This window comes from Callospermophilus lateralis, chromosome 8 (genome assembly GCF_048772815.1).
Source record: "Callospermophilus lateralis isolate mCalLat2 chromosome 8, mCalLat2.hap1, whole genome shotgun sequence".
NCBI classification, from domain to species: domain Eukaryota; kingdom Metazoa; phylum Chordata; class Mammalia; order Rodentia; family Sciuridae; genus Callospermophilus; species Callospermophilus lateralis.
Genome location: NC_135312.1, coordinates 51,406,885 through 51,419,929, shown reverse-complemented (window position 1 = coordinate 51,419,929; position 13,045 = coordinate 51,406,885). Strand labels below are relative to the sequence as shown.

Here is a 13,045-nt window from a genome sequence, read left to right as displayed (position 1 = left end):
CTAGCATCCTCCTTTTGGGGGTGACCTGAAGGTCACTGTCTAGACAGTGTCCTCACTCTCTTAAGACATATACCATGTGACCAAAGCCTGCCTCTCTCTCAAGGTCTGCTGGGCAGCCCCAGCAGATATCCTTGATTGCTATGGCAACCGCACACAATACTAGTGCTCTTACTTTTGACCATGCATCACTTTCATGAGTCTGGAATTCTTTCAAATCTACTGAAAATAATAAAATTATGTCTTAGTATAATTCTGCTCAGCAAAACTTATTCCCAGTTTGCAAGCTTCTGTTTTTCTAATGTGTCTCTTTGGAGTGGTAATTTTGCATTAGAAAGTACAAAGGAAAGTATTAATAAACATAAGATATAGAATTTAGGTGGGATCCATTAGTTATTGCTCTTACTCTCTTGGGAAAATTTCTTTAGCCTCAATAGCCTCAGTTGAAAAATGGGCATGACAATATTTACCATATGAATTTCACATAGTTGTTGGGTAAATCAAGAGTTATGGAGCATGTTAAGTACTTTATAAACTGTAAAGTGCTTCATAAATGAAAGCTACTAATTATCATTGTTATTGTTAGTAGTACAACCTATGCTTCACCTCTATACCTCACCTGTTGTTCTCTCAAACCTGTTTGAAATAAGGTGGGGCAACCTTGAGTAAAAGACCACTCCCTTCCTTTTCTGGGGCCTTAAGACACTCGAAAACCTCTCTTAAGAGGCCCTGATTACACCATGCAAATGCATCAGGCAGAAAGAGTTCCCACCAATTAGGATAGCTTATCAGATGTATGCAAATGACGTTTATGTTTAGCTGAGGTAACAGTCACCCTCTGGCTGGTATCTTGCCACTAAAATGCAAGGGTGAGTAAGAGGAAAGTGGGGATAAAAGAATTATCTAGGCAAAGATCCCTTGATTACAATGTTGACAGGAAACTCCAAAATGAGAAAGACTTTTTTTATATGGCTTAACCATCTTGATCAGAACAGCTATCAACTGTTAACTTTTTTCAAACCATCGAATTCTATTCCATGGTTCAATCAGTCACAGATACTTCTTTAATCAAGTCTGATGATTGCTAACATTGAGGGAACATTTCCCATATCTTCTTTCTCACAACAGCCTTAAAGAGATTATCTCCATTTTTACAGAATAACCTCAGGCCAGTGCTATGTGAGGCTAGGTCACACCTCTTGCGAGTAATAAGGAATCCTGTCTGAAAATAACCCAGGTTCTTCCTATCACATACACAACCTCTTGGAGAGCTAGTAAGGCTGATTCAACCACCTTTAAGAAAAAAGTAACATGGAAGAAATCTTGCTTACTTTCTCTTCAACATGTATGTGTGAGTTGCCAAATTGGATGAAAGAGGCTGAATATCATTAAAAAATTACTTATTTTCCCCAGAACCCATTGATAATTAGAATAGTGTATTAGCTCATTGTCTTCAAAAATCTTTCTTAGATGTCTGGCACATTAGAGTGCTCAATGTTCAGTAAACCTAATATATAATATAGGACGTGTACTGTATTATATGATTAAAATTTTCTGCAGAGTAGGTATTAATTGTTCTCACCATACACACATAAAAATGGCAACTCTGTGGAGCACTAGAAATGTTAATTAGCTTGTTTGTGGTATTAATTTCACAATGTATACATATATCAAACGTCATACTATATACCTTAAATATATACAACTTTTGTCAATATCTTAACAAAGCTCAGCAGGAAAATGCAAAGGAGTAAATAGGCAACTTTCAGTCTTGTTCTTGTTCAAAAGATAACATCAACCTAGATAACAATCCTAATATGAGATAGATTTCAGAGAGACAACAATATGCAGATCAGTGGAATATCAAGAAAACGATCTGGCAATTAAGAGAATGTTCCAGCTTTTCATCTTAATTATCTAGATAATTGTCTTAATTCTTGACTTCCCTTTTCAAAGTGATTCAGAGCAAGTGCAGGAGGATAAGACTGAAACCCAATCTTGTCACTTCCTATCCCATACTCTTCTCACATTGTATCAACTACAGAAAACAGAACAATATCAGTCAGTTCAATGAACTAACCAGAATTTAGGTCCACATGGACCAAGAACTGTGTTCAACAGTACTGTAGAGACAAGAAGAGAGACAGAGAACACAGGCACAAAAATGAGGTACACAAAAACCAGATGTGGTAGTGGGAGTTGTACATGTTCTGCTCTGATTACCTCTATTTTCTCAGCGCAAAGTAAGCAAGTTCATCAGCTGAGGGTGAAGATGAAGGAGAAGGTATTGGAGATTTGAGAAGAGAAGGTATAAATAATGTCTATTACTTAAATTAAGAGAAAGAAAAGCTAAATTAGTAAGATAGCCAGGAAGTACTGAGGGAAAATTTGAGGTTAGTTGTCCTGAATTTAAAATAAGACTTATCAGAATACTTGCGTATTCTTTCCTAAACACATTTGTGCAAAGGCCAGGTAGAAAGTTGTATTTAACTCGTGTTTAGATTTTGTTAGATGATTATGACAAAATGAGAGAGAGTTGTGGGTCTGAGGTTGTATGCCAGAGAATGAGTATAACGAGAGCCCGTGGGATTTAAGCTAGGAAAGAAGAGTGATACTGACTTGAGAGTAATGAGAGAGAGAGAGTGCAAAGGTGGTAGGATCAGTGAGTTAAAGGCCCACTAGGACTAAAAACAAGGTATAAGGCAGTAAGCTGGAACCTTGGTAAAGGTTTTTTTTATGGAAAAATTGAAGATATTGATAATGACAAGACATAGGGCATAATTATGGGACTGAGCAGCTTAAAATAGAAGGGGAAGCTCAGTGACACAAGTATACAGAACAGAAGACAGGACATGACCAATGTGATAAAATGAGGAGTGACAAAAAATAACAGAAAACTTCTAGAGAGTTAACTGTGCAGGATCCATGAAAGGAAATGGCTCTTAAAATAAGGAGAAGACATTAGAACAGCACATTGAAAGATTTCCAGAAATGCTAATACAGGCAGCTGGGGAAAGAGGAGAGTGGGTATTTCAGATGGAGTAGGTGTTGTGAGCAAAGCACTAGGTTGGGTGAATGTAAGGAACATAATAGCACAGGTGAAGGGAAGCACTGTGAATTAAGAACACTAAAGTCAGTTCAGTTCAGCAAAGAACTTCCTTTTAAATTTGTAAATTACATCACCTCTCTCACTCATTTAAAGCTACCCAATGGATTTTTTAGAATTAGTATCACCTTGCCTTTACCTCTCAGAGCCCCTGTGATCTGATCCTTTGTGGCCAACTTTCCCCACCCTTCCTGGAACTCACTGCAGTCCAGCCACATTGGCTTCATTTACTGAAGAAATTCAACAAGCTCACTCTTGTCCTGCTCTCAGAACTTTCTGCTACCTGGTTGCTCATTCCCCAGCTTTTCTTAAGCCTGTTTCCTTCCAATTCACCTCTCAGCTCAAATGACATTTCTTCATGGATGACTCCTGCTACCTAGTCTAGCACCCCATACTCCCAGCCCCCAGCCTCTGGTTTCAGTCACACATTGGTGAATTTTACTTTCACCTGTCAAAACTGATGATTTTTATTTGTTCATTTTGGTCTCCTCTAATAACTATGAGCTCCATGACAGCAGGGATCTTGTCTGTGCTCTTCGAGACAGTTTTCCTGGCAGTGATCACAGTTTTTAGTACATAATGAGATATCTATAATTATTTATTGTACTTTTACGTAAAAGAGTTTACAGCCTACAGGAGAACATAGGGTTTTTGAATAAAGAAAATCACATCATCAAAATTTGTGTTTGAAAGATAATTCAATTAGTGACAACATATCTGGAAATAGAGACCAGTTAATGTCTCCTGTAATTGTACAGGCAAACATATTGAATGCCTGAGGTAGGATGGACTAGGGAAATGCAGAGACACATAGGAAAAACAAGTCAGATATGGATTGATAAGGTGAAGGAGACCTGGAGAGGGAGATACTATATGATTTCAAAGTTCAGAGAGCAGGTAATCTGGAAACTTGTGAATAATTTTACTAAGGCCTGTTTTTGTTTTAAAACCTGTGACTAAAAGGGAATATAAAGGAAGCATGGAAAAGGGCTAAGAAATGTGATCTGAGAAGAAATGAACAGACTAAGGTAGAAAGAATAACATAAGGGCTGAGGTTGTAGCTCAGTGGTAGGTAGAGTGCTCACCTAGCACTTGTGGGGCACTGGGTTCGATCCTCAGTACCACATAAAAATAAAATAAAGGTATTGTGTTCAATAACAACTAAAAAGACAAAGTATAATATATATATATATATATATATATATATATATATATATATATATATATAATAAAAACAAGTTCGAAGAAAAGAGAGACAAAAACCTGTGTGGAACAGCAAAAGGATAGAAAAGATTGGCAAGGATGTGGAGTATTTAGTACATTATTCATTGTTGATGGAATTGTAAAATGATACAGGCTCTTTGAAAAAGCCTAGCAATTCCACTACAAGTTAAACTGAACTATCCTGTGGCCCAGAAATTCCACTTAGATTTATAATCTAAAGTAAGAAAACATGTATTCTGTACAAAATTTTAGCATAAACATTAATAGCAGCATTATTCATAGTAGCCAAAAAGCGGAAACAACCTAAATATCTATCTGTTGATGAATGGATAAACAAAATCTGGGATATTCATAAAATGGAATATTATTTGGTAATAAAAAGAAATTAAATCCTGATACATTCTACAACATGGATGAATTTTGAAAACTTTATGTTAAATGAAAGAAATTAGACACAAAAGACAACATGTTTTATATGATCCTTTTAATATAAAGTGTCCATAATTGAGATAGAAAGTGGGATGGTGGCTGCCTACTGTTAAGGTAAATGGGTAGTGACTATTAATAACTATGGAATTTCTGTTGGAGGAAGATGAAATACTAAAAACTAGACTATGAAGCCTGACACAGAAGCATGTATCTATAGTCCTAGCTACTAAGGAGACTGAGGCAGGACATTGTAAGTTCCAGGTCAGCCTGCACAACATGGCAGATCTTGTCTCTCAAACAATAAATATAATGATAAACTAAGAAATGAAAAAAAAGACTGTGATAATGGTTGCACAGACATGTGAATATACTGAACACCATTGAAATGTACACTTTAAATTGTTAAGCCCTATAATTAGGAAACAAGATGCATAGTTTGTCAGAACCCCAAACAAAAGAAATATGTGAATTATATCTCAATAAAGTTGTTAAAGAAATAAAAGAAGAAAATGGGGAAAAGAATAGAGGGAAGAAAGACAAGAAGGAAGAGATGGAAACCTTCTAGAGACTCAAGTTTTCATTGAATGTAAAAGCTCTCCACAGCTATTATTCTGGAGTTGTCAAATCCATGATCTGTCATGATCCTTCCTTTTTTGGCATTTGTGTGAATATTCCAGCAGTTTCAAATATTTCTTTCAAAAGTTCTTTCTCGCTCAAGGAAGACTTTGGTTGATTTTCTTTTCAAGCTTCAAATTTTAATTTTTAAATAAAAACTATTTCCCAACTGTTTGAATTTTCAAAACAAGCCCTGCTTTCTTGTAGAGATTGAATTTCATTGTATAATGGCAGTAGGACAAAAGGTTTTTAAGGATGAATGAAGTTTAAGAGAAAATATTAATAGAAAAGCAATTAAACAAAATAAAACAAAAATAAGCAATATTGACAGAAATGCTAGAGAGGAATTTAACAGTCATGATGTCTTCAATAGTTTCTGTCAATAGTATGTATGACCTTTTTGGTCCTTTTTGGGTTTTAAATATCTCAATTCTCTGAAATTTCCTTACACTATTTTCCTAAGATGATTCCAATAAATTTGTATTAATGCACAGAGGATTTGAGTAGCACTACTCTCTGACCTTGATTATTCCCTTTTGAACTCTTATCTACTAAAACATCAGTTATTTTAATAATATTTTAATTTCTGCCACCTAGTTGCTCATTCCCCAGCTTTTCTTAACCCTGTTTCCTTCCAACTTTTCAGCTATGAAATATTATGTCTTCTTATTTGCGCACTCTGGAGCTATGAAAACAAGGTACACAGCTTGCCAGAACATGAAAAGTAAAAGAAAACACAAGTCTCATTTAAAACAAGTCTCATTTACTCTTTCCATGACTTTTAGTGTTTGTGACCACATGACCAATTTTATGAAAGTCTCACTGTATGCCTTTATTCTTCATCTCTAAATCACTAGGTGACAGCATTTTGGTTAAATAGCATTTGAAAATCTCCAGGAGCTAGAACAGGTACAAGATTTGTCTAAGGAAACAGAACCTGAAGATGTACCTTAGTAAAGTATGGTAACATTGAAAGAAAGTGACATATTGAAAAAGCGAGAAGAGTGCTTTTTATCCTGCTGAAGTTTGTTTCTATAAAAACAGACCCTGAGACAGTTTAGACAGTGAATCACTTGGAATTTAAATGAAGGTAGGGATGGGATTAAAAGGAGAATGCTTTTCAAAAGTGCTTTGACTCTTTGTCAATGGATAGTTTTTATCATGCTTACCGTCATGGTGGTATGAATACACTGTGTAAGGATGAGGTCACTTATGGCTTTTCCTTTTTTGTGTATCAGATGTTATGCTAAGGCTAGAATTTCCTCTGCTACAATGAACCCACTTAGTCTTCTCACTGGCATAGTCTGACCAAAGCTAAATGCTTGGAAATGAAAGGATTAGAGGAAGGCAAAAGCCAAGAAGGAAAGAAAAGAGAATGGTTTTTATAAATAAAATTATAATTGTAACTTGATTCCAGATAAATGCTTACTTTCATCTTCCTCCTGCCATGGATAAAGACATTTATCTCCAGTAAAACTTTATGATTTTGTGTTACAAATAGCTTATGACTGTCTCCTACTTTACTGTACATTCTTTATTCAGTAGATAAATATTTATCAAGTTCCTAAGAAGCATATACTTCCACCTGTCTGGAACAGCCACTGAAATTAGCCATTGTTCATATACACAATGGAATATACTCAGCAATAAAAGAGAATAAAATCATGGCATTTGCAGGTAAATAGATGGAGTTAGAGAAGATAATTTTAAGTGAAATTAGCCAATCTCCCAAAAAACAAATGCCATATGCTTACTTTGATATAAGGAAGCTGATTCATAGTGGGACAGAGAGAGGGAGCATGGGAGAAATAGATGAACTCCAGATAGGGCAGAGGGGTTAGAGGGGAAGGGAGGGGGCATGGAGTTATTAATGATGGTGGAATGTGATGACCATTATTATCCAAAGTACAGGTATAAAGACACGAATTGGTGTAAACATATTATGTATACAACCAGAGATATGAAAATTTGTGCTCTATATGTGCAATAAGAATTGTAATACATTCTGTTATCATATATAAATATAAATATATATTTATATATATAAATATATATTTATTCTGTTATCATATATAAACATATATACTCCAAAATATTTATTCCTATTTTTTAAATAAAATATTTTTCTCCCTATTTTTTAATAAGAACCTGTTTAACTTAAACAGTGGCTAATCTCTTTTTTGTTATATGTATTAATACATATAAAAATATTTATAAATATATTTATATATAAATATAAATAATATAAATATATAAATATTTATAAATATAAATAATATAAATATAAATATATAAATATAAATAATATAAATATATAAATATAAATATATAAATATAAATATATAAATATAAATATATATAAATATAAATATATAAAATATAAATATATAAAATATGAATAATATAAATATAAATATACATAAATATATTTATAAATATTAATTAATTTATTTATTTTCATGTTATGAAATCAATTTATTCCAAGTTTCAAAGATTTGACAAATTCTGTAGAATTATCTTTCATCAGTAGATGGAACCTTTCAAACTGCATGATCTTCCACCAGATAGGACTGGGCATCATTCACTGGTTTGAGGTTGAATCCATTTCAAGGCATGTCTTGGTGGTACAGTAATGGTGGGATGATAGAATGTACAGTCCGGTCTTGTACACTGAGTGTTAAATCTACAGTGTTTTGGATGGTAGAAGGGACATTCCATTTTCTTACATGCTGGGAAGTAACGGCAGAGCTGACTACTAGAAGATGGTATTGGTGTTGTAACTGCTGGTTTTGGAGGCAGTACTGGAATTCTTCTACTCATATGAGTAAAGGGACAATCTGGCTTAGTACAATTTGCATCAAATTTATAATTTGGATGAAGAAACAAACATTTTTTAGCAAATTTACAATTGGGGAAGGTTTGCAAGGTGAAATCAGATGATGGTATGCACATTCATCCCCATTTTTACAAGCATGCCAGTACTTGCAGCGCTCCAAAAGCTTTTCTGGTTTTTGTACCACACTCAGTTCACTCATCTCAGCGTAGGAAAAGCTACCATCTGGGTCACCACGCTGCCTGCTCATCAACTGCAACTGCTGTGGGTGGAGGAGACCTTTGAGTCCCTTGTTTGAGGCTGCAGTTTGGTTTACGGGTTTCATTCCTTCAAAGCACATGTCCTCCTCTTGATCTGACATGTATCCTGGGGGGCTGGGGACACCATCCAGCGTCACTATAAACTTGGGACTTGCAGGTTTATCTGCTTGTACAAGATCTCGTGTCTGCATAAGGTGTCCTGAAAGTACCCGAAGGGTATCTGCAGTCTTCATCTCCGACTCTTGGTTTGGTGCCACTACTATTTCCTCAGACAGCTTTGGCTTCTTCAGAATAAATGATCTTGTGTCTGCGTGGACCATGGATTCCATGTCATAGTAATCTTGACTGATCTGCAGTGTTTCTGCCATTACTGGGTCAATTTGCAGTCGGGATAATAATTGCCTCTGTTGAGTTCCTTGAATTTTTTCTATATTATCTCCTTTTGTTTCCTCTTCTTTAATGGGGGAACTTATTCTGGAGGTCCTGCTTTGCCTCTGGACTACTTCTGCTAACAATTCTTCCTGAGAAGTTCGAGTTCTTGGAGCAACTGGAAGTGTTTGTTTCTGTGGGACTGCAGAATAGTTAGTTGTTTTTGTTACTGATTCTTGAGCTTCAGATATAGCCTTCAAAATTAGATTCTTGTTGGCTTGTTTAGAAGGTGGAAGAGAAGGTCTCCTTTCAGGCTTTGCTGGCGCAGATACACTGCTGGACACGCTTCCTGTTCAGGAGCCATAATCATCATCTTCCTCCTCCTCTTCTCCATCGTGATTGAACTTTTTTACTTTAACAACTGAACTCACCCCAGGCAACTTTCTCTTCCGAAAGTTTTCATCCTCAATACTCATTTTTTCTGAGTTGTTTCTGAAGAAGGGACTATAAGTCTCTTCTAAATTGTTAAGCACTTCTGGTTCACACAAATGTCCTGTTTCATACACCCTGTTGTTCTGTACATCAAGTTCCTTGGCAGCATGAATACTGTTTTGCTGCTGCTGAAACTGCAACCTGTTTAAATGAGCACCACTATCAGCATTTCGACTTGCAGGTGGTCGATAAATTTCAATGGAAGGGCGAGAAGAACCATACGTAAGTGTCACTGTAGGTTTTTTCTGAGATAAGGGATTCTCCTGCACAAAATTGAGGTCTTCATCAATGAGATCATCTGGTTCTGGTTTAATATCAATCACATCTTCAGAGGGTGCTGGCTCCCTCAGAGGTTTCACTGTTGACATTAGTCGGGTTGCAGCTCCTTCATCATAAGTCTGTCTGGTATTAGTGGTTTTCTGCTCCTGTGAACCTGCAGAAACCCTGGAATCTCTTTTTTCAGGTCTACTGCTAGAAATGGCAAGGGGAGATACTGCAGCTTGGTGCCTTCTCTCATCTCCCCGACTGAAACTGCTCTTGTTTGAAAGCAGGTTATTATCGAAGATGTTGGTATCAGAAGACTTTAGTGGGTTCAGTTGTAACAGAGCGAAGTTTATCTAATACACCTGAAGCCAACTTAAGCTCCTAATTCTTGCAATTTCCCCTTAATGGCACTCCGGATCTTGCGGCTGATCTCGGTGCCGATCTCCATGGCTTCGCGCCGGGCGGTGGGCGGTGGGCGGTGGGGACAGCACTGCGCAGCACTTCGTTTACCTGGGGCCCGCTAAGGCTTCCCACCCTGCAGGCCGGCCACCGCCCTATAAATATTTATATATATATATATAACAGAAAAGATATTAGCCACTGTTTAAGTTAAATAGGTTCTTATTAAAAAATAGGGAGAAAAATATTTTATTTTAAAAATAGGAATAGATATTTTGGAGTGTCTCTGCATGGTTAAGGAAATAACATTTTCTCACTTGTGACATCTGAGACTGGAGTTTAGTCACAGTGATGTTTCTGGTGTTAGAAGCATAATAATTCAACAGCTAATCATATCCTTTGGAAGATATAACTGTTGTTGCAAAACAAGTTCCCTCTTTATGAATTGTTTTCTATATCTGACTCAGAGAGGAACACATTAAGAGGGTGGGCACAGTGTTTTTAAACTTTTAAAAAAATATTTATTTTTTTAGTCATTGTTGTAGTCAGCTTTATTACTGCTGTAACCAAAAAGCTGACAAGATTAATTTTAGAGGAGGAAAAGTTTATTTGGTCACAGTTTCAGGTCCACAGATGTCCACTCCATTCCTTTGGGCCTGAGGTGAGGCAGGACATTATGGCAAAAGAATGTGGCAGAGGAAAGCTGCTCAGGACATGGCCACCAGGAAGCAGAGAAAGATTAAGGTCAGCTCACCAAGAACAAAATCTAGACCTCAAAGTCATGCCCCTAGTGACCTATCTCCTCCAGCCACACTATCTGCCTATATTGATCACCCAGTTAATCCATTTAAGTGGATTAATGCGCCAATTAGTTAAGGCTCTCACAAGCCAATCATTTCACCTCTAGACTTTCTTGTGTTGTCTCTGCATGAGCTTTTGTGAGACACCTCATATGGAAACTATAATGGCTTTTATATACTTCCTCTAAAAAGGAAGTATTGGTTCTTCTCTGGAATTCTCTTAGAAATTTTCTGCAATTCTGGTAGCAGTTTGTGTACACTGTACTCCTCCTTTATAAGACTATTTATTCCTCTAAGAGAAGAGCTACTGAAGATTCTTCTCCATCTTCTCCTATGTTTTATATATAATAACTCTTGATGAATACCTGTTGAGCCAGTTAATAAATAAGTGTATTAATTAAGTCTTCCTACCATCTCATCTGCATATTCCATTTTTTTGAATTTGTCCTAGGTTCTCATGTCACCTTGTCTTTGCTTATGTTGTTCTCTCTTCCTGAGGTACATGTTGGCCTTGCAGTTAATTCCTCCTCATCAGCCTTCAAAGCCAGGTTCACCTGACAACTTCTCTAAGGCAAAAACCATTTGTATCCATTCATCTTGATAGTATTTTGGGCATAATTCCACAATAACATATAGCACTTTCATTATAGTAGTTATTTCATATGCCTAGATTATACATCATTAAATATAAGAGAATGTATCTTTATTATTTTGAATCTGTGGCAGATGATTAATTGGCATGCAAAAGAAACTTACTAAAGATTAACTGAATGAGTTCATGATCGCCATGGCTTCTATTAATAAAGGAGATATGTATTTCCATCAGCTTTTGTCTGTGCCCAGCTTCATTTCCATTCTTCTTAAGACTTTTCAGATGTTTGCAGATTGTAATTCTTTTTTCTTGCTGCCAACCAAAAAGTTACAGGCCAGTGTAACTCTAGGTCTTTTCAGAAACCCAGCTGAACTCAGAATTAGTGCTACCTGACTACTTAGCAGAGCTCTAGTTGATGGTTGTGGTATAGAAAGAAAACCTATGAATTCCCCTTTGCCCAAATCCAAGGACATCCGGGACATTTTCACCCCTTCCAATTTATTGTTGCCTAAAGGAGTAACTCAACTGATTCCTTCAATTATTTATTGGGGCCTGCTTTCCTCTTTACTACTACCAGGCATTAATCCAAGAAAAGTAATTCCTTCTTCTTCATGTAAAATTTTGACAGAGCAAAAACCAGTACCTCTAATTCTCAGAACCATATTCCTATCCACTTTCCCTATGGTTTAGACCTCATATGGACAACCCATATTGGCATTATGCTAGCCTTCCTCAATTCCATAATTGTTCATATTTTTCTTTCAGACTGTTGTCCCTGACACTGACATGGGACAGAACTTTGTCACATTACCTTGTTTCCATTGGGTCTCCAAAATATCAATCAATTTGCTTACACCATTTTTTTACCACAGATTTTTTTTACCATATAGTTGTCACTGAAACTATTATTGCCTTAATATTTTTCTTTAAATTTATTTTATGCTTACTCAAATAAATGTGACTTTATTCTAAGCAATATCATCTATAAAAAATCACAGACTTGAAATGTAACCCTATGTGATAGATAACTCATTATATCATACCAGAGTACCTGGGTCCAATGCCCAAGTTAACATTATTGACTTGTTTGTTCATAATAAGAGTAACTTTTTCTTGGTTTTTCTAGTTATTTTTTCTTCTATTTTATTTTCTTAAATCTCCTCTATTTTAGATGTTCTTCATATGCATCATAGATTGTACCTCCTACAAATGGGAGCCATAGGTTTAAGTATAAAGGTATGAAACAAAGCTCTAACAGCCCAATATTTCTGGCTTTGTCAATATTTAAGTAGGTTTCAGTAATCTCTGTACTTCTGTCTGTTTATGGTAGAATTAGAAGAGTGACTGAGATGCTTTTGTGCCCTGAGGTTCATTATGATCTGAAGCATATGAGCCAAATATATGATATTAGTTTGTTAACAAAAATACTAAAATTCAGAACATCTAGTATCATGCACCAGAAAGTATGTAAAATAACAGTTCATTGTAGTATAATGCTAACTTTCTAAAGTCAAAATATAAAGTTAAATGCCAATTCAACTTTTCATAGAATTTTTTTCCAGTAGTCTACAGAATAACACATCCAAATGTTAACAAATATAATATGAACCAAGAATTCCAGAAAACAATATTCTACACCAAAAAGAATAATCATAAAGTCCTATT

General features: G+C 35.8%; 1 pseudogene; it reads right to left on the bottom strand.

Moving 5' to 3' along the window:
* Nucleotides 1–7,908: 7,908 nt before the first annotated feature.
* LOC143405910 (zinc finger CCCH domain-containing protein 14 pseudogene) lies at nucleotides 7,909–10,037 on the bottom strand (annotated as a pseudogene).
* Between the last annotated feature and the right edge of the window lie 3,008 nt (nucleotides 10,038–13,045).